A 20224-nucleotide genomic window follows, 5' to 3' on the forward strand; every position below is an offset into this window, starting at 1 on the left:
CCACAAACAACAGTGCAATAATGACCAGATATCTGTTTTATTGATGTTGCTTCAGGATAACTATTTGCCACGACTCCATTGCCAGTCTTCAAACAGTGCTATGGGATCTCTTACATTGACCTGAAAGGGAAGATGGCGCCTTGATTAACGTCTCATCTGAAAGATACACCTCCAACAGTGCAGCCCTCCCTCATACTGCTCCTCCGACAATGCAGCACTTCCTCAGTGCTGCCCCTCAGGCCAGGTCTCCCTCAGATCCTGACTGGCCTGAATGATGAGCCTGACCTTTTGATCTGTTCTTACTGTCTCCCGGACACCTAGTAGCTGCTTACATCCAACCAGAAATAAACACAGGTGATCAGCTCTGCCCCGATCTGATGTCTATGCTGCAAAGGTCTACTGGAAGCACTGGAAATCAAGATGAGATAATGGAAGAACCGACAAGATTAGAATGTGGAGATCAGGGAAAGGCCATTCAGATCCTGAAGTGCAATCATTCTAATGGAGCAGCTTTCTCTGTGATCTGTTGGTTGTCCCAATGGAATATTGTAGTGGATTTAGTTTGCAGATTTTCTGAAGTACCAAGGCAGATGGTGAGGGAGCGGGGCATGAACTAAGAGTTGTCAAGGTTGAATTCTGATTGTTACTTTGATGTAAAGACCTGCTCGGGTCTGCAAATGAAACTCGACCCAAGCCCGACAGAACCACATCCGACCCGAGCCCAGCCCGGCCCGAGTCTTTTCATCTTTTCCCACGCCTGACCTGACCCGACCCCCGGAATATAATCAATTTGATTGAAGAGGTTGTGCTTTACCGTGGATAGAATCGCACACTGCAGACCAGTGCAGAGTTTTTCCCACCTTGACGTCCTGGCTATCAGTGTGTCCGACCCGGTCTGACCCGACCCGAGCTTGAATGCCGGACCCGGAAGAGCGACCCGACCCGCACCCGAAGCATGTTGTCGGCTCCCGTTGGGTTCAGGTCGGATAGCCATGCTCTACTTTGATGATCATGAAAAATCAGTAAACTTTCAGGACTGAAAGGTCCTGACCTTGATTCAAGCTTGGTCTGAAGATGGAAGGAGTGTTTTTGCAATCCAGTGCTTCCAATGGGCAGTGGTGGTGAATGCTAATGTACCTTGGGTAATTCTGGCATGCTCTGGAGCAGCATTGCTGTCCACTGGGAATTCGGGGTCACATAGTCTCCTCTGGAACTTCGTTACATGGAAAGAAAAAGAAAGCAGGACTTGCATTTATGTAGTACCTTTCACAACCACTGGACATTTCAAAGTACTTTACAGCCAGTGAAGTACTTTTGAAGTGTAGTCACTGTTGTAATGTAGGAAACACAGCAGCCAATTTGTGCACAGCAATGTCATAATGACCAGCTAATTTGGTTTTGTGATGTTGATTGAGGGTTAAATATTGGCCAAGATACCAGGGATAACTACCCTGCTCTTCTTTACAATAGTACCATGGGATCTTTTCCAACCACCTGGCAGGGCAGATGGGGGCCCTGGTTTAGCATCTCATCTGAAAGACAGCACCTCTGACAATGCAGCTCTTTATCAGTACTGCACTGGAGTGTCAGCCTTAATTTTGTGCTCAAGTTATGCAGTAGGATTTAAACCCACAACCATCTCACTGAGAACTGAGCCACAGTTGACAAATAAGATGGTTAGTGATCGTGGAATAGTTGACCTCCGGAGTTATCCAAATGGGAAGGTTATAAGTTTCAAGGGGGTGATGTATACAGTTTACACCAACAGGGCTGGCAAACACCGTGAGAGGCAAAGTGGGGTAAGAAGTATGTGACTTTCGGGGTTGAGTTGAAGGACAGAGTTGTATTTTCAAGCTCTGTGTATTTCTATGTTCCTAAGGGAACTAAGTTATCTGGGGAAGGAGTTAGTTAAGCATATCAAACGGTTAGTGCAAATAAGTGGGAGTTTGTTTGATTGTCTTGGGAATTGAGGAATTTCCCAGAGTTTTCCTGAAATGGGTCAAAGATCTGTCTCCTGTTCTCTTTTGCCTCTCCTGGCTATTTTCAATAGTCAGGGATGGGGAGGAGCGAGTGAACCATTTTTCATGGCATATGGGCATTGCTAGTAAGGACAGCATTTATTGCCCATCCCTAATTGCCCTTGAGAAGGTGCTGGTGAGCTGCCTTCTTGAACCGCTGCAGTCCTTCTTGTACAGGTACACCCACAATGCTGTTAAGGAGGGAGTTCCAGGATCTTGACACAGTGACAGTAAAGGAACGGCGATATATTTCGAAGTCAGGATGTGGTGGTGTTCCCATGCATCTGCTGCCCTTGTCCTTCGAGGTGGTAGAGGTTGTGGGTTTGGAAGGTGCTGTTCGAAGGAGACTTGGTATGTTGCTGCAGTGCATCTTGTAGATGGTACACATTGCTGCCACTGTGCGTCAGTGGTGGAGGGAGTGAATGTTGAGGGTGGTGGATGGGGTGCCAATCAAGCAGGCTGCTTTGTCCTGGATGGTGTCGAGCTTCTTGAGTGTTGTTGGCGATGCGCCCATCCAGGCAAGTGGAGAATATTCCATCACACTCCTGACTTGTACCTTGTAGATGGTGGACTGGCTTTGGGTGGTCAGGGGGTGAGTTACTCACCACAGAATTCCCAGCCTCTGACCTGCTCTTGTAGCCACGGTATTTATATGGCTAGTCCAGTTAAGTTTCTGGTCAATGGTATGCCCCAGGATGTTGATGGTGGGGAAATTCAGCAATGGTAATGCAATTGAATATCAAGGGGAGATGGTTAGATTCTCCCTTGTTTGAGATGGTCATTGTCTGGCACTTGTGTGGTGCAAATGTTACTTGCTACTTGTGAGCCCAAGGCTGAATGTTGTCCAGGTCTGTGGACACAAACTGCTTCAGTATCTGAGGAGTTGCTAATGAAACTGAACATTGTGCAGTCATCAGCGAACATCCCTGCTTCTGACCTTATGATGGAGGGAAGGTCTTAATGAAGCAGCTGAGGATGGTTGTGCCTAGGACACTACCCTGAGGAGCTCCTGAAGTAATGTCCTGGGGCTGAGATGAATGGCTTGCAATAACTACGACCATCTTTCTTTGTGCTAGATATGACTCTAGCCATTGAAGAGTTTTCTGCCTGATTCCCACTGACTTCAATTTTACTAGGGCTTCTTGATGCCACATTTGGTCAAATTGCTGCCTTGATGTCAAGGGCAGTCATTCTCACCTCACTTCTATAATTCAACTTTTTTGTCCATGTTTGGACCAAGGCTGTCATGTGGTCTGGAGCCAAGTGGCCCAATAGAACCCAAACTGAGCGTCAGTGATCAGGTCTTGCTGAGCAGGTGCCACATTACAGCACTGTCAACAACAGCTTCCATGTCTTTGCAGATGATTGAAAATAGACTCTTGGGGTGGTAATTGGCTGGATTGGATTTGTTCTACTTTTTGTGGACAGGACATACCTGGGCAATTTTCTACTTTGTCGGGTAGATGCCAGTGTTGTAGCTGTACTGGAACAGCTTTGCAGAAAAGATTTATGAGAATGGTTCCAGGGATGAGAGACTTCAGTTATTTGGATAGATTGGAGAAACTGGGACAGTTCTCCTTCCAAAAACGAAGGTTGAGAGGAGATTTGATAGAGGTGTTCAAAATCATGAGGGGTGTGGACAAAGTAGATAGGGTTGAGAACCAGAGGATACTGATCTAAGGTAAATTGAAAAAGAAGCAACAGTAACATGAGGAAAAGCTTTTCCATGCAGCAAGTGGTTAGGGTCTGGAATGTGCTGCCTGAGATTGAGATGGAGGCAGGTTCAGTTGAAGCATTCAAAAGGGAGTTAGATTGTTATATGAAAAGAAAGAATGTGCAGCGTTATGGGGAAAGGGCAGGGGCATAGAACTAGCTGAGTTGCTCTTGCAGAGAACCAGCATAGATCGAAGGGCTGAATGGCTTCCTTCTGTCCTGTAACTATTCTATGATTCGATAAGCAGTTTCCTGTCACTGGTATCCATTGGTGAGACATCTATAGGGGTGAAATTTGTCTTCAAAGATGAAAGAGAAAATGGAGTATTAAAATGAGTGAAAAGAAAAAAAAGATTTGCATTTCTTGAATATCTTTCAAAGAATTTTGATGCCTTTTGAAGTATAGTCACTGTTGTAATGTCGCAAATATGACACCCAATTTGCTCAAAGAAAGTTCCCACAAACAGCAAGGAGATAACCTGTTTTTTGGTGATTTTTTGGGGGATGAATATTAACCAGGCTACGATCGAGAACTCCTCCGCTCTTAGAATCATAAAATGATACAGCAAAGAAAGAGGCCATTTGGCTCATCATGTATGTGTCAGCTTTGTATTCGAGCTGTCCAATTTGTTCTGCTCCCCTGTTCTCTCTCCAGAGCCCTGTAAACTTTTTCCCTTCAAGTATATATCCAATTCTCTTTTGAAAGTTATTATTGAATCTGCTTCCACCACCTTTTCAGGTGGTGAATTCCTGTTTGCAACAACTTGCTGTGTAAAAATATCTTTCCTTTGGTTCTGTTGTCAGTTGTCTTAACTCTGCGCCCTCTGGTTACCAAAATTTCTGCCACTGGTAACTGTTTCTCTTTCTTTACTCTGTCAAAGCCATTCATGATTTTGAACACCTCTATCCAACTCCCCTTAACCTTCTCTGCTCTGAGATGAATAACCCCACTTTCTCCAGTTTCTCTACATGACTGAAGTCCCTCATCCCTGGCATCATTTCATTGTACTCTATTGAATGAGGCCTAGCCATATTTTGTAAAGGTTTACCATAACTGCCTTGCTGTTGTACCCTATTCTTCTATTAATAAATCCAAAGATCCCATATGCTTTTTTAACTTGTCCTGCCACCTTTAAAGATTTGTGTACCTATGCCCCAGGTCACTCTATATTGCCTCTTCTCATTCGTCCTACTAAAATGTATCACTTCACACTTTCTGTGTTAAATTTCATCTGCAATGTGTCTGCCTATTTCACCAGTCTGTCTGTACCCTCTTGAAGTCTGTTGCTGTCCATCTCATTGTTCACTATATTTCCAAGTTACAAATTATGCCCTGTATACCCAAGTTCAGGCCTTTAATATCTACCAAAAAGAGCAGTGATCCTATTACTGACCCCTGGGGAACACAACTGTATACTTCGCCCCGTCCAATGTGAAAAACATCTGTTCACCACCACTCTCTGCTTTCTGTCACTTGGCCAAATTTGTATGCATACTGCCACTGTCCTGGTTATCTTTAATTTTATGAATGTGATACTTTGTCAACCATGTTTTGAAAGTTCATCAACTGCTCTATCCTCATGAACCCTCTCCGTTACTTCAAAGAACTACTTCTTCAAATAGTGGCAATGGATATTTTATGTAAATTCCCGAGAGGGTAGATGGGGTCTTGATTTAACACCCCATCTGAAAATTGGCATCTCTGACAATGCAGTACTCCTTCAGTACTGCACTGGAGCGTCAGCCTGGATGATGTGCTCATGTTTCTGAACTGGGCCTTAAACTCACAACCTTCTCATTCAGGAACTAAAGCGCTGCCGTTGAGCAAAGATTGCAAAGGTTGGAAGATCAGACGCTGGCCAGGAGATTTTTTTATTCATCCTTGGGTTGTCGGTGTGCAGGTAAGGCCACCATTTATTGCCACCTTCTTGAACTGCTGCAGTTTGCAGTCCATGTGGTATAGGCACACTCACAGTTAACCCAGTGACAAAAACATGGATGAGTTTCCAAGTAGCAGATGAACCGAGGCTGGTCAGAGACAGGAGGTGTTACGGAACAGGTGGTCTTTGTGATGGAGGGGATATGAGGTCATAAGCTCAGCTCAGGGTCAAGTAGAATGCCATGGTTCTGAAGATTCTGGTTCAGCCTAAGACAGCAGCGAGGGAAGGGATGGCATTGGAGTTAAAGATTGTGAGTTTGTGGTAGGAGCAAAGACAATGAATTAGAATTAGAACATTACAGCGCAGTACAGGCCCTTCGGCCCTCGATGTTGCGCCGACCTGTGAAACCATCTGACCTACACTATTCCATTTTCATCCATATGTCTATCCAATGACCACTTAAATGCCCTTAAAGTTGGCGAGTCTACTACTGTTGCAGGCAGGGCGTTCCACGCCCCTACTACTCTCTGAGTAAAGAAACTACCTCTGACATCTGTCCTATATCTATCACCCCTCAACTTAAAGCTATGTCCCCTCGTGTTTGCCATCACCATCCGAGGAAAAAGACTCTCACTATCCACCCTATCTAACCCTCTGATTATCTTATATGTCTTTATTAAGTCACCTCTCCTCCTCCTTCTCTCCAACGAAAACAACCTCAAGTCCCTCAGCCTTTCCTCGTAAGACCTTCCCTCCATACCAGGCAACATCCTAGTAAATCTCCTCTGCACCCTTTCCAAAGCTTCCACATCCTTCCTATAATGCTGTGACCAGAACTGCACGCAATACTCCAGGTGCGGTCTCAACAGAGTTTTGTACAGCTGCAGCATGACCTCGTGGCTCCGAAACTCGATCCCCCTACTAATAAAAGCTAACACACCATATGCCTTCTTAACAGCCCTATTAACCTGGGTAGCAACCTTCAGGGATTTATGCACCTGGACACCAAGATCTCTCTGTTCATCTACACTACCAAGAATCTTCCCATTAGCCCAGTACTCTGCATTCCTGTTACTCCTTCCAAAGTGAATCACCTCACACTTTTCCGCATTAAACTCCATTTGCCATCTCTCAGCCCAGCTCTGCAGCCTATCTATGTCCCTCTGTACCCTACAACATCCTTCGGCACTATCCACAACTCCACCGACCTTAGTGTCATCTGCAAATTTACTAACCCACCCTTCTACACCCTCTTCCAGGTCATTTATAAAAATGACAAACAGCAGTGGCCCCAAAACAGATCCTCGCGGTACACCACTAGTAACTAAACTCCAGGATGAACATTTGCCATCAACCACCACCCTCTGTCTTCTTTCAGCTAGCCAATTTCTGATCCAAAGCTCTAAATCACCTTCAACCCCATACTTCCGTATTTTCTGCAATAGCCTACCATGGGGAACCTTATCAAACGCCTTACTGAAATCCATGTACACCACATCCACTGCTTTACCCTCATCCACCTGTTTGGTCACCTTCTCGAAAAACTCAATAAGGTTTGTGAGGCACGACCTACCCGTCACAAAACTGTGCTGACTATCGCTAATGAACTTATTCTTTTCAAGATGATTATAAATCCTGTCTCTTATAACCTTTTCCAACATTTTACCCACAACCGAAGTAAGGCTCACAGGTCTATAATTAGCAGGGCTGTCTCTACTCCCCTTCTTGAACAAGGGGACAGCATTTGCTATCCTCCAGTCTTCCGGCACTATTCCTGTCGACAATGATGACATAAAGATCAAGGACAAAGGCTCTGCAATCTCCTCCCTAGCTTCCCAGAGAATCCTAGGATAAATCCCATCTGGCCCAGGGGACTTATCTATTTTCACACTTTCCAAAATTAATAACACCTCCTCCTTGTGAACCTCAATCCCATCTAGCCTAGTAGCCTGAATCTCAGTAATCTCCTCGACATTTTCTTTCTCTACTGTAAATACTGACGGAAAATATTCATTTAACACTTCCCCTATCTCCTCTGATTCCACACATAACTTCCCACTACTATCCTTGACTTGAACAATGACTTTGTTCTTTCCAATGTTTTGTTGGGACTGGTGGCCCGAAAAGCAGCGACATGAATCTGAGATCATGCAGGGGTCACAGGAGGTGGTGGTGAGGTATAGCTGGATGTATTCAGCGTACATGTGAAAGCTACTGCTGTGCTTTCAGATGATATCACCGAGAGGCAGCATGTAGATGAGGCTTAGAAGGGGACCAAGGATAGATCCTTGGGGGATACAAGAGGTAACTGTGTGGGAGTGAGAAGAGAAGCCATTGCAAATGATACTCTGACTATGATTAGATAGACAAGAATGGAACCAAGTAAGAGCAGTCCCACCCAGCTGGGCGACAATGGAAAGGCGTTATAAGAGGATGGTGTGGTCAACCGTGTTAAAGGTTGCAGACAAGTCAAGACAGAATAGTTTACCATTGATACAGTCCAATAGGATGTCATTTGTGACTTTGGTAAGAGCTGTCTCAGTATGGTGACAGGGGCAGAAAGCTGATTGGAGAGATTCAAACATGGAGGTCAGGGAAATATGGGCACAGATTTAGGAGATGACAACACATTCAAGGACTTTTGAGAGGGAGGTTGGAGATGGGGGCAGTAATTTGCAAGGACGGTGGGGTCAAGGGTTGATTTTTTGAGGGGAGGGGTGATGATGGCAGATTTAAAGGAGAGGGACAACACCTGAAGAGAGAGAACCATTAACGATATTGGCTAATATGGGGACCAGGAGGGGAAGTTGAGGGTCAGCAATATAGTGGGAATAGGGTCGAGAGAGCAGGAGGTGGGTCTCCTGGAAAAGATGAGCTTGGAGAGAACATGAGGAGAGTTAGGAGAGAAACGAGAGAAAGATGTGAGTTCAGGGCTGGGGTAGGGGGGAGCTTTAGAGGAAGTTTGACCCCGGGGGCTAGTGGGAGGGAGAGAAATGGCAGAGGCAGCTGATCAGATTGGCTCGATCTTAGTGACAAAACAGTCCATGAGCTCCTCGCATTTGTTGTCGGAGGTGAGGGTGGAGGGGACAGGGGACACGGGTTTAAGAAGACTAAAGATGCTTGGGCATTGAGATAGGTTTTAAGGAGCATCTTAAAGGATGAGGTAGAAGAGGTAGAGAGGTTTAGGGGTGGAATTCCAGAGCTGAGGGCCTAGGCAGCTGAAGGCACTGGCGCTAATGGTGGAGCCATTACAATCGGGGATGCCCAAGAGGCCAGAATTAGAGAAGTGAAGATACCTCAGAGGGTTGTGGGGCTGGAGGATGTTACAGAGACAGGAAGGGGTGAGGACATGGAGGGATTTGAAAGCAAGGATGAGTATTTTAAAATCAAGATATTGCTTGAACAGGAACCAATGTAGGTCAGTGAGCACAGGGGTGATAGCAGAACGGGGCATGGTGGGAGTTAAGACATGGGCAAAAGACTCTTAGATGACCTTAAGTTTACAGAGGGTAGAATGTGGGAAGCCAGCCAGAAGTACATTGGAATAGTCAAGACTAGAGGCAACAAAGGCATCAATGAGGGTTTCAGCACAGATGAACAGAGACAAGGGGTAAGTTACAGAGGTGGAAATAGGCTGTCTTAGTGATGGTGTGAATGTGTGGTCAGATGCTCATCTCAGGATCTAATATAACACCAAGATTGTGAACAGACTGGTTTAGTCTCAGACTGTTACCAGGTGAGCGATGGAATCGGTAGTTCCGGACCAGAGTTTGGAATGAGAACCGGAAACAATGGCTTCAGTCTTCCCATTATTTAATTGGGGGTAATTTTTGCTCATTCAGTACTGGATGCTGAATAAACAGACAGAGAATTTAGCAACATTGGAAGAGTCAAGAGAAGTGGTGGTGAGGTGGAGCTGGTGTCACCAGCATACATGTGAAAACTAACCTATGTTTTTGGATGATGTCACCGAGGGGCAGCATGTAGATGAGAAAAAGGAGGGGGACTAGGATAGATGCTTGGATGACACCAGAGGTAATGGTGCAGGGAAAGAAGAGAATGCTCTATGACTGGACAATAAGAGTAGGAGCACAGTGAGGATAATCTCACTGAGTTGGACAATATAGGAAAGGAATTTTCCAAAAAAATGTATTGGATATGTGAAATAATCAGGTCCTATGTTGATCAGAATTTTGAAACACAGCTGTTTAACAACAGACTGATTCCTGGGATGGTGGGACTGACGTATGAGGAGAGATTGAGTCGCTTAGGATTATATTCGCTGGAGTTCAGAAGAGTGAGGGGGGATCTCATAGAAACCTATAAAATTCTAACAGGACTTGACAGGGTAGATGCAGGAAGGATGTTCCCGATGGTGGGGGAGTCCAGAACCAGGGGTCATAGTCTAAGGATACGGGGTAAACCTTTCAGGACTAAGATGAGGAGACATTTCTTCACCCAGAGAGTGGTGAGCCTGTGGAATTCGCTACCACAGAAAGCAGTTGAGGCCAAAACATTGTATGTTTTCAAGAAGGAGTTAGATATAGCTCTTGGGTTTAAAGGGATCAAAGGATATGGGGGAAAGCGGGAACAGGTTACTGAGTTGGATGATTAGCCTTGATCATAATGAATGATGGAGCAGGCTCGAAGGGCCGAATGGTCTGCTCCTGTTCCTATTTTCTATGTTTCTATGTTACAGTGAATAGGATTAATAGGATTAATAGAAGTCTAACCTGCTGGGCCCATAGAATCACTACACAGCAAAAAAATTGATTAATCATGCATGCAGTCGAGTGTATGTTTTGATCAGTATTCTGGGCCTTTTTTTTGTCAGGAAGTTTATTAGGTGGGTAAATGATAAGGTAAAGTGTATGTGGGATGTGGAAAGAGATTAAATGAGTGGGTAGAATCAGTGATAGGGGAAAGTGTACATGGGATGTGGAAGCAGATTAAATAGGTGAGTAGAGTCCATGATAAGGTAAAGTGTATACGGGATGTGGAAACAGATAAAACACATGGGTAGAGTCAGTGACAGGGGAAAGTATGTTGTTCATCCTTCCAGGTGAACATGACCATGTCCATCTTCTGGGATGTTTGGTCGGGTTCTGGTGGTTACATAGGTGACTGCTATGGCCAATGTGCACCCAGAAGCTTCTGCTGCAAATAGGACAGGATACCACAGCCGATTGTGTTTTGTACGAGTTGTTGGCTCGGGATTTCCTCTCCTTGTGTTTTCTCTCTGCCTCTGATATGCTCTTGCTTTAAAAGGAGGCTGCACCCTTTTTTATTTGGTTGTACCAGGTGCAGCGATCTTGGGCGAGCTTCTCCCAGGACTCGGGGTCGATATCAAAACTCTTAAGCAGAGCCTTCAGAGTGTCCTTGTAGCGCTTCCTTCGGCCGCTGTGAGACTACATCCCAGACTCAAACTCTTTATGGAAGATTTGCTTTGGTTAGCGAGTGTCAGCCATTCTAGCTGTATGACCAGCCCAACTCAGTTGTGACTGTCTCAATATGGCGTGGATCCTTGGCAATGCCAGCTCGGGTGAGCACCTCAATGTCTGGTATTTTGTTCTGCCATCTGATCTTTAGAAGCTTCTGAAGGCAGCTCAAGTGAAAGTGATTGAACTTCTTGGCATCTTGGTACACAGTCCAAGTCCCGCATATATGGAGCAGAGCGCGCAGGACTATTACTCTATCGACTTTCAGTTTGGTAGGCAAATTTACTCCTCTTCATTCCTACACTGATGTTCAAGATCTGCCGAAGCCTACACTTGCTTTGGCAGTTTTTGCATGTGTCGTGTCATCAATATTGACAGCTCGAGAGAGTGTGCTGCTGAGATAAGTGAACAAATCTGCTGCTGACAGGTTTTGATCATGCACTGAAACCTTAGGCTCGTGATCGGGCTATCCTGGAGCAGGCTGGTACATTACTTCAGTTTTCTATGTGCTGATTATAAGGCCGAAGTTGTCACATACGTGGAGAGCAAGTCCCCGTTACATTGCACGTCCAGCTCTGTACCAGCAACTAGTGCAGAGTCATCGGCAAACAGAAAATCACAAAGTATGTCCTTGGATTTTTCCCGAAGTCGTCTCAGATTGAGCATTCATGCAATACCCGACTTTGATGCTAGGATCACCATCTTGGCATTGAAATCAGGGGAGAGTGTACATGGGCTGTGGAATTTAATGGGTGGAGTAAAGTTCCTGGTTTGGTAGAGGTATATGTAGGAACATAGGAATGGGAGGAGACAATTCATCCCCACAAGCTTGCATCATCATTCAATCAGATCATTGCTGATCTGTACCTCAGCTCTATTTTCCTGTCTTTGCTCAATATCCCTTTATACCCTTATCCAAAAAATAATCTATCAGGCTCAATGTTAAAAGCTCCATTTAACCGAGCACCCACAGCCTTTTGGGAACAGTTCTCAATTTCTACTATTTATCTGAAAATGCATTGACTGATTTCTTTACTGAATGGCCTGGCTGTAATTTTATGATGATAACACGTTGTTCTGGACTCCCCCACCAGAAGAATTATGGGTGAGTAGAGTCTATGATAGAGCAGGTGATAGATGAGCTGTAGAAAAGGTAAGCTGACCGTGATGAATTGGCGTTTTGATTCAGTATTTCTTTATTTTGTTTGAACTGGAATTGTCCCAGTTCATTGATGGTTGGGCCTTACTCAGCATTTACTGCAGTACACTGTAACTGCATACACAACTTGTGGAAAATACTTTAACATGAAGCAGGCATTCGTGAACCCCTTGAGCTTCTAAGGCTTATTGTTCAATAAAGTCTCCTTCCATCTGATTCACAAGAAAAATGCTTCATTTTGTAGTTTTTTATAGGCTGGCTTCTTGTGTGTTTAATTATTTAATCTAAACAATACAGTCCACAAGCCAGTTTTCTTAGAGATATCCAAGCATTTGTCCCTTCTTCATGGTGGAAGCTGTTGGGAAATGTGTTTTTCTGGCTGCACTCAGCTATTCCTTGTCCATGGTGAAATCATTGGAGTGTGTCTCCTGAAATCAGCTTGTCACTTCCGTTCTATTTTCACCCACATGTTTGCTCTCTAGCAGTAGTACCCAAATAGGAAGAGGAACACTGGCTGGATTGGGAATGGGAACCCCAACTGACTTTCCTCTGCATAGCCCAGGATACTGAAACTCGATGTGGCCGCTCCCTATTGCTTCACTGACAGATTTGCTTGCTCAACACGGAATGAAGAACCAACCCAGGAGCTTCCTGGTCCATATGGGCCAATTCACCATCGGACTGGACAGTGTATCTACAAACAGGATCAAAGGGTGAGATAGTTAGATGTCAATGTGAATTTGTTTCTCTTTTGGGCACGTCGTGAAAGCCACTTTGGAAAAGTAAGTCTGCTGTTCTTTAGTGAAAAGGAAGAAGCAAGTGATGGAGGGGCAGATTGCGGAGAGATGGGAGATGGTATAAGGGGAGACATCGGTGGAAGTCGGACGCCAGGAGAAGGAGAAGCAGCAGAAGGAGTAACAGGAGATAGCACAAAGAGAGACAACAGAAAAGGAGAATGGAGCTGCTAGATGCAGATGAGCAATTTGATTAGAAATTAGAAAAGATTAAAGAAACAAAACAGAAACTGTCTACTACCACCAATCAGCAAACCAAGTTGAGCAGGCCCCGAAAAATTATTTAGAATAAATTGCAGGGATCCATACTTTAATTCATACTTTGATCACCTTGGGGGTTTCAGTGTTGATGAAATAATGTGATCAGACCAAGCAGGGGTGTGTTGGGGGGGGGGGGGGGGGGGGGGGGGAAGGGGGTACCTGTGGGTGGAGAGCAGGAGGAGAAGGAGAAAGTAAGAAAGAAATACAGTGCATTTCTATAACACCTTTCACCATCTCAGGAAATCCCACCTCACTGTACAGCCAATGAAATAGTTTCAAAGTGTAGTCATGTAATGTAGGAAATGTGACAGCTAATTTGCACACAGCAAGATCCCATAGACAGCAAAGTGATAATGACCAGATGGGCTGGATCAGCGACACTGGTTGAGAGATAAATATTAGCCAGGACACTAAGGAGAGCTCCCCTGTCCTTCTTCAAATAGCACCATGGGATCTTTTACATCCACTTGAGAGGGCAGATGAGGTCTTCATTTACAATCTCATCTGAAAGATAGCACCTCCGCCAGTGCATCACTCCCACAATACTTTACTAGAATGGTAACCTGAATTATGTATTCAAGTTTCTAAAGTGGGACTTGGATCCACAATCTTCTGACTCAGATGTAAGAATACTGTCATTGAGCCACAGCTTGATACCATTTTGCAATCATTCACAGTTTGTTAGCACACTGTGCGACCCAGGGACTTGCACAGAATTAGTGCTTAGCAGTCACCGGAGCTGGTTAGTAACTGGGAATGGTGAATCCTAGGGTTCCGTTGACAACTGCACAGTTGGATTTAATTTTGCATGGAACACAAAAGCCAGAAGCAGTAAGATGGGAAAGTTTGAGCAGAGAGAGTGGAGTGTGAAACAATGAGGCAATTGTTTGGGAAGCACAACTGGAAAATGAAGCCTGAGCAGGACGGTTAAATTCTTACACTATTTTAAGACATGGCGAGTCAGTTGAATGTAACTGATTACAGACAGTGGCTCCTTTAAAATTTAGAGGAGCAGAAATTGGTCAGTCTGCTCATTAAATTCTTCAGTCATGTTCACAATTGAAGACTGCACACATTTTGACTTGTGCCTCCCACAATTATTGGTGATATTGACTGATAGAAGGTTCAACACATTAGCATGAAAATCTTTGGCACTTAAATCCATTTGTTTGAATTTATCCTCAGCTTAGGGAGTTCTGTTGTCAGTATGGACACCCTAGCAATAGTCCTGCCAGCTATTTGAGGTGTTAATTAAACCTTTGGATACTATATAGCTGGATTTTCAGAAGGTCTGTTCTACATGTTAGACCCACTGAATCATCCAGTTGTCACTTTCTTTTCTCCTTTGTCTTCCTTACCCGATATCTAACAGTCTGAAGTTACAATGCTGAACCAGGTATGCATTTAATGGTAAATTTGTAGTCAATCTCCAGCCTGTTAGAACATTTATTCTTCATCCCTCTGCTCAATTTATCTAAAGCAATGAAAGGATGTACTCGATGTAACAATTCATTTGCAGCAAGTCTAACAAATGTGTTATTTTGTAAAAAAACTTGTTTTGGGTTCTTGAAGGTCCTGTGGGAGTCATACCTGCAGAATACAAGAGATCAGATTAGATATAAAGGGCATCACAATAAATAATAGAACATGCCTTGTAGGAAAGAACTTCACTGAAAAAAACAAGGGAAGAATGGAAAGACTTGCATTTACATAGCGCTTTTCACAACCTCAGGATGTCCTAAAGCACTTTGTAGTCAATGAATTGGGCTTGAATCCACAACCGTCTGACTCAGAGACAAGAATGCTACTACTGAGCCACAACTGACACCTCAGTACCAAGTGATACCGAGGGAGTAATTTGTTTGCAGAGTGGCACTGCACAGTCTTACGTCGAATCCCCATGGTAGCATCATGGGCCACAACCTGTGCATCCTGCACAACTTTCTTCAATGATATCACTGAGGAATGCCATGCAGATTACGAATGTCCGCGATTGGATTTCTCCGCTGTGCCTGCTTGTTGTAACATGAGAGTACGCCATACAATCTTATTGCAATTGATCAGGACACTTCACAGAGTTGCCGTGGTTTTACATTTCTGATGCTCTTCCAGTGAAGTAACTCAAAAGAAGCAGGAGCAGCTCCAAGGAATTTCCTGGCTGCATTATTGTTTGAAGTCTTAAGTTTACTCAGCACTACTTCCTTTGAAAGAAGTAGGATTTGGGGAATAGTTCTGGCTTTAACTCCTCAAGATCATGATCTTCAAAAATTATCATTGTGTTATCATCCCCCAGAAATTCAATTGGTGAAGGATAGAACTGATTCTATCTTTACTGATTTATTTACAGAGCCCGCAGTGCCTGTTCAGCCCTGGGGAGCAATGTTCCAATTAGACACTGATGGCTGGGAGTTTTGCCTGCCTTTCCGGAGTAACATGGGTGCCCTGACTGCCATTTAGTTTTAACTTCAGTGACCTATTACTAGCTACACTCACATATCAAAATGCCTGCTTGGGCGAGATACCAGAAGCCAGCTGTCCCTCGGGAACATTAGTCAGGGGGAGAAAGAAAAACAACAATTGCACAAAAGAAAGCATTTGCATTTCTATAGTGCCTCTCACGATTTCTAAACATCCCAAAGCACTGTACAGCCAATGAGGAACTTCTGTGTAGTTACTGTTATGGGAAACACGACTGCTAATATACACACAGCAAGATTCCACAAACAGTAATGAGGTATATTACATGGTATTGGATAATATTTACAGTGTAGAAACAGACCATTCAGCCCAACAGACCTAAACTAGCATTAAGCCTCCACCCACCTTTTCTTTATTTAACCCTATCAACATATCCTTCTATTCCTTTCTCCCTCATTTACTTAAATACATCAATGCTATTCACCTCAACTGCTCCATGTGGCAGCAAGTTCCATATTATCACCACTCTCTGGGTAAAGCAGTTTCCATTGGATTTATTAGTCTTCTTTCTTCTTTGGCCTTCTTATCTCGAGAGACAATGGGTAAGCGCCTGGAGGTGGTCAGTGGTGTGTGGAGCAGTGCCTGGAGTGGCTATAAAGGACTATCTTATATTCATGGCACCTAATTTTGGACTTCTCCACAAGTGGAAACATCTTCTCTATGTCTAACCTATTGAACCCTCTCATAATTTTAAACATCTTTATCAGGTCATGCCTCAGCCATCTCTTTTCTAGAGAAAAGGGCCCCAGCCTGTTCAGTCTTTCCTGATAGTTATAATCCCTCAGTTTTGGTAACATCCTTGTAAATATTTTGCACATTCTCCAGTGTCTCCATATCCTTTTTATTATATGGAGACTAGAACAGTACACAAAACTCTTAAAGTGTGGTATAACCAATGTTCTATGCAAGTTTTACATAATTTCCCTGCTTTTCAATTCCATTCCTCTAGAAATGAATCCCAGTACCTGACTTTCTTTTTTAAATGACCTTACTAACCTGCATCGCTACATTCAGTGATTTGTCCGGGACGGGGAAGGCAGAGGATGGTCTTCCTGCTCCAGGCCAATTGAGGCCCTTATATGGCCAATTAATACCTCCATAAGGGCCTCTTCCTGCTTCCACCTAAATTTTGCTGGAGGCGGAGCGGTCAGCCTCCATGAGGAGACACTGCCAGGTAAAGCCTGGCAGCCTCCTAGTGGGGCTGGGGGTGGGGGGTGTGTCCCTCTTTTGGGGGCAATCCAGGGCCCCCATCCCAGCTGCAATCATTGCCTCCCCCCACCCCCCGGAAAGAACCTCCCCAAGCTCACCAACCCTCCCCCGTCCTGTCGTCTGGTCCTGCCTGAGTGGCCCTGGCAACACCGAACCTACTCACCTGTCCCGGGGTTTCCATCTTCTTTGGTGCTGCAAGGCCTCCTGCAGTACCAGCAGTCACCACTGCTCCTAGTGGTGCTGCTGGTATTGCAAACCTGCCAGCCTTCTAATTGGCCAGGAGCTCTGGAGGTGGGAGCTCGTCCCTTAAAGGGACAGCGTCCCCAATGGCAGGCAGTTAATCGGCTGCCCGGCGTGAAATGGCTTCGGGAATCCGACAGAGGGTCAAGGCAGGGTCTCCCCCTACCTTCCGGCCTGCCACTGGGACCCCTGTCATGAGAATAAAATGCAGCCCTTTATCAAATGCTTTCTGGAAGTCCATATCAATAATATCTTTAAACATTCCCCTGTCCACTACTTTAGTCATCGCTTCAAAAAATTCAATCACGTTTGTCAGGCAGCATTTACCCTTTGCAAATCGTGCTGATCAGCTGCAAATGTTCAAGGTGTTCAATCACTCTATCCTTAATTATAGACTCTAGTAATTTCCCAACAACAGGTCTAAGGCCTGTTAAGGTCCGCAGTTCACTGGTTTCCACCCTCACCTTTCTTAAATAGCGGAGTGACATGCACAATTTTCCAATCTAAAGGAACAGTTCCTGAATCAAGAGAACTTTGGAAGATTATAGTTAGGGCATCTGCAATGTTCTCATCCACTTCCTTAAAAACACTGAGACGGAATCCATCTGGTCCTGGATAATTGCCGCTCTTTGGAGCCATTATTTTCTTCATTTCCGTTAATTTGCTGACATTAACTCTGGTGAGTCCCTGGCCCTGATGCAATATTAGCTTCCTTGTGATTTCTGGCATGCTGACCTCTTCCTCGACTGTAAATACTGATGCAAAGTTATTCAGCATGTCTGTCATTCCCTTATTTTCATTGACAACATCACCATTATCAGTTTTTAAGGAATCCACACTGCTCCTGACCACCCTCTTATTCCTAATGTAATTGTAACATTTTTCTGTTGATTTTGATATCCTTTGCCAGTTTCTTTTCATACTCCCTTTTTCTGGATCTTAGTATCTTTTTTGTCACCCATTGCTCTTCTTTGTATCTTTCCCATTTGTCCAGAAATGAGCTATTTTTTGAATTTTTGTCTGCTTTATCTTTTAGTTTTATAATGGGCTGGATTTTGTGTTGGAGCCGGGGCTCCAGGCGCCAGGCCGAAAAGACGGGGGGAACCCCATCTCTGCTTTTTCACACAACACCCCCCGCCCCCCTCCCCACTCCCTGGAGTGATGTTTCGGTCTTTTAACTTCTAAGTTTCATGAGGCGGGATCTCTGTCCCTTTAAATAATTAATAGGGACGGGGAACCTGCCTCCATGAGCTGCCGGCCAATCAGAGGGCCGGCAGCTCAGCAGTATTGGCAGCGCCACCAGGAGCAGTGACCACTGCCAGTACTGCACAGGCCTGGGACCCAGGCCCAGCGCTGGAACCCCGGACCTCAGGTAAGTGAGGCCTGGTTGCCCGGGCCAGTCTGGAAGGCCCCGGTGAGGTGGGGGGGGGGGGGGGGGTGTTGCTGGGGGCTGGACATGCAATCCAGGGCAAGGGATCCCGGGGATGGGGGGGGGGAGGGTAAAGTTGTTCCCGATAGGGATTCTCCGTGGGCCACAAATTACCTTTGGAGGAGGGCCCACCCCCACTGCCCCACCACTCAAATCAGCAGGGAGTGAACCTCATTTTACAAGGCGACCTTCCCACGTGGAGGAGCTCCTCCCCCCCCCCCACCCCCACCTCCTCTGGTAAGCGGCGGTGGGGAAGAAGCTCTTAATTGGCCGTTAATAGGTCATTTAAGAGCCTCAATTAGCCTCTGGGTGGGAAGGCCATTGTCGGCCTATGTCGTCCCCAGGAAGATCGCTTGGCAATGGGCTCTCTGCACCCCCACCCCCCATCACCAGTCGCGATACTCCGTGCCACCCCACCTCCGACCCCGCTTCAGGGGGCCTCACAAAATCCCAGCCATTGTCTCTTACCTCTTTAGATGTCCATGGCTGCTTTTTCAGTAATACAGCATTTGTCTCTCAGGGGTATAAACGCAGGGGTATCACATTAAGTTCTTTTTTGAACACCTCTCACTGATCTTCTGTTTTACCCATTAACATATTTGCTCAGTTTACTGTCAAGAGTCTCTGTTTCATCGTATTGAAGTCAGCCTTACCTAAATCTAAAATCTTAGTAGCTATTTTGCATTTCTCCCTTTCAAATACCATGTTGAACCCCATCGTATTACAGTCACTATTAAATAAATCTTCATACACTGTTAGACTGTTAACTAAATCTGGCTCATTACTCATTATTAAATCTCATGACATGCCCCCTTCTTTGTGCTATAATATATTGCTGTAGTAAACAATCCCGGACACACTCAAGCAATTCACTACCTTTCTGACATGTGCTAGTCTGATTATCCCAATCTATATGAATGTTAAAACCACCCATTAAAACCTCTCTGTCTTTGTTACATGCTTGTCTAATCTCTGCATTTATAAAATTTCCCACTTTACAGCTGCTACTGGAGGTTTATACACAAATCCCACTACAGTCTTAAATCCTCTTCTATTTCTTAATTCTACTATATTATATAGAAATCCATTTGCCATTTACATGCCCATTTTGTAAGTTTCTTATATTTTGTCACAACCTTCCTCAATATTTACTATCTTGTCCAATTTGGTGTCATTTGCAAAGTCCAGAGTCCAAATCATTCATGGACATGTTAAACAATATTGGTGCCAGCACCCCTCCTTGTGGGACAACACTTCTGTCCTTTTGCCAGTCTGAATGTCCCCTTAATCCATAAGCTCTCTTTTCTGTTTTGTAGCCAGTTAGCTATCCATTCTGCTACTCGTCCTCTGACTCCACATGCTCTGACCTGAGTCATCAGTCTACTTTGCAGCACCTCGTCGAAGGCCTTTTGAAGTATATTACATCCACCCTTACTGTTACTTCTTCAAAGAATGCAATAAGGTTGGTCCAGCAATAACTGCCCTTTTAAAATCCATGCTGATTGTTTTGAATACTCTATTATTTTTACAGTTTTGAGATATATTCTATTACATTTTTGATTAAAAATGTCATTATCTTTCTTACCAGCTGATGTGTTTCAGTGA

This window comes from Heterodontus francisci, chromosome 15 (assembly GCF_036365525.1).
Source record: "Heterodontus francisci isolate sHetFra1 chromosome 15, sHetFra1.hap1, whole genome shotgun sequence".
In the NCBI taxonomy this organism is placed as follows: domain Eukaryota; kingdom Metazoa; phylum Chordata; class Chondrichthyes; order Heterodontiformes; family Heterodontidae; genus Heterodontus; species Heterodontus francisci.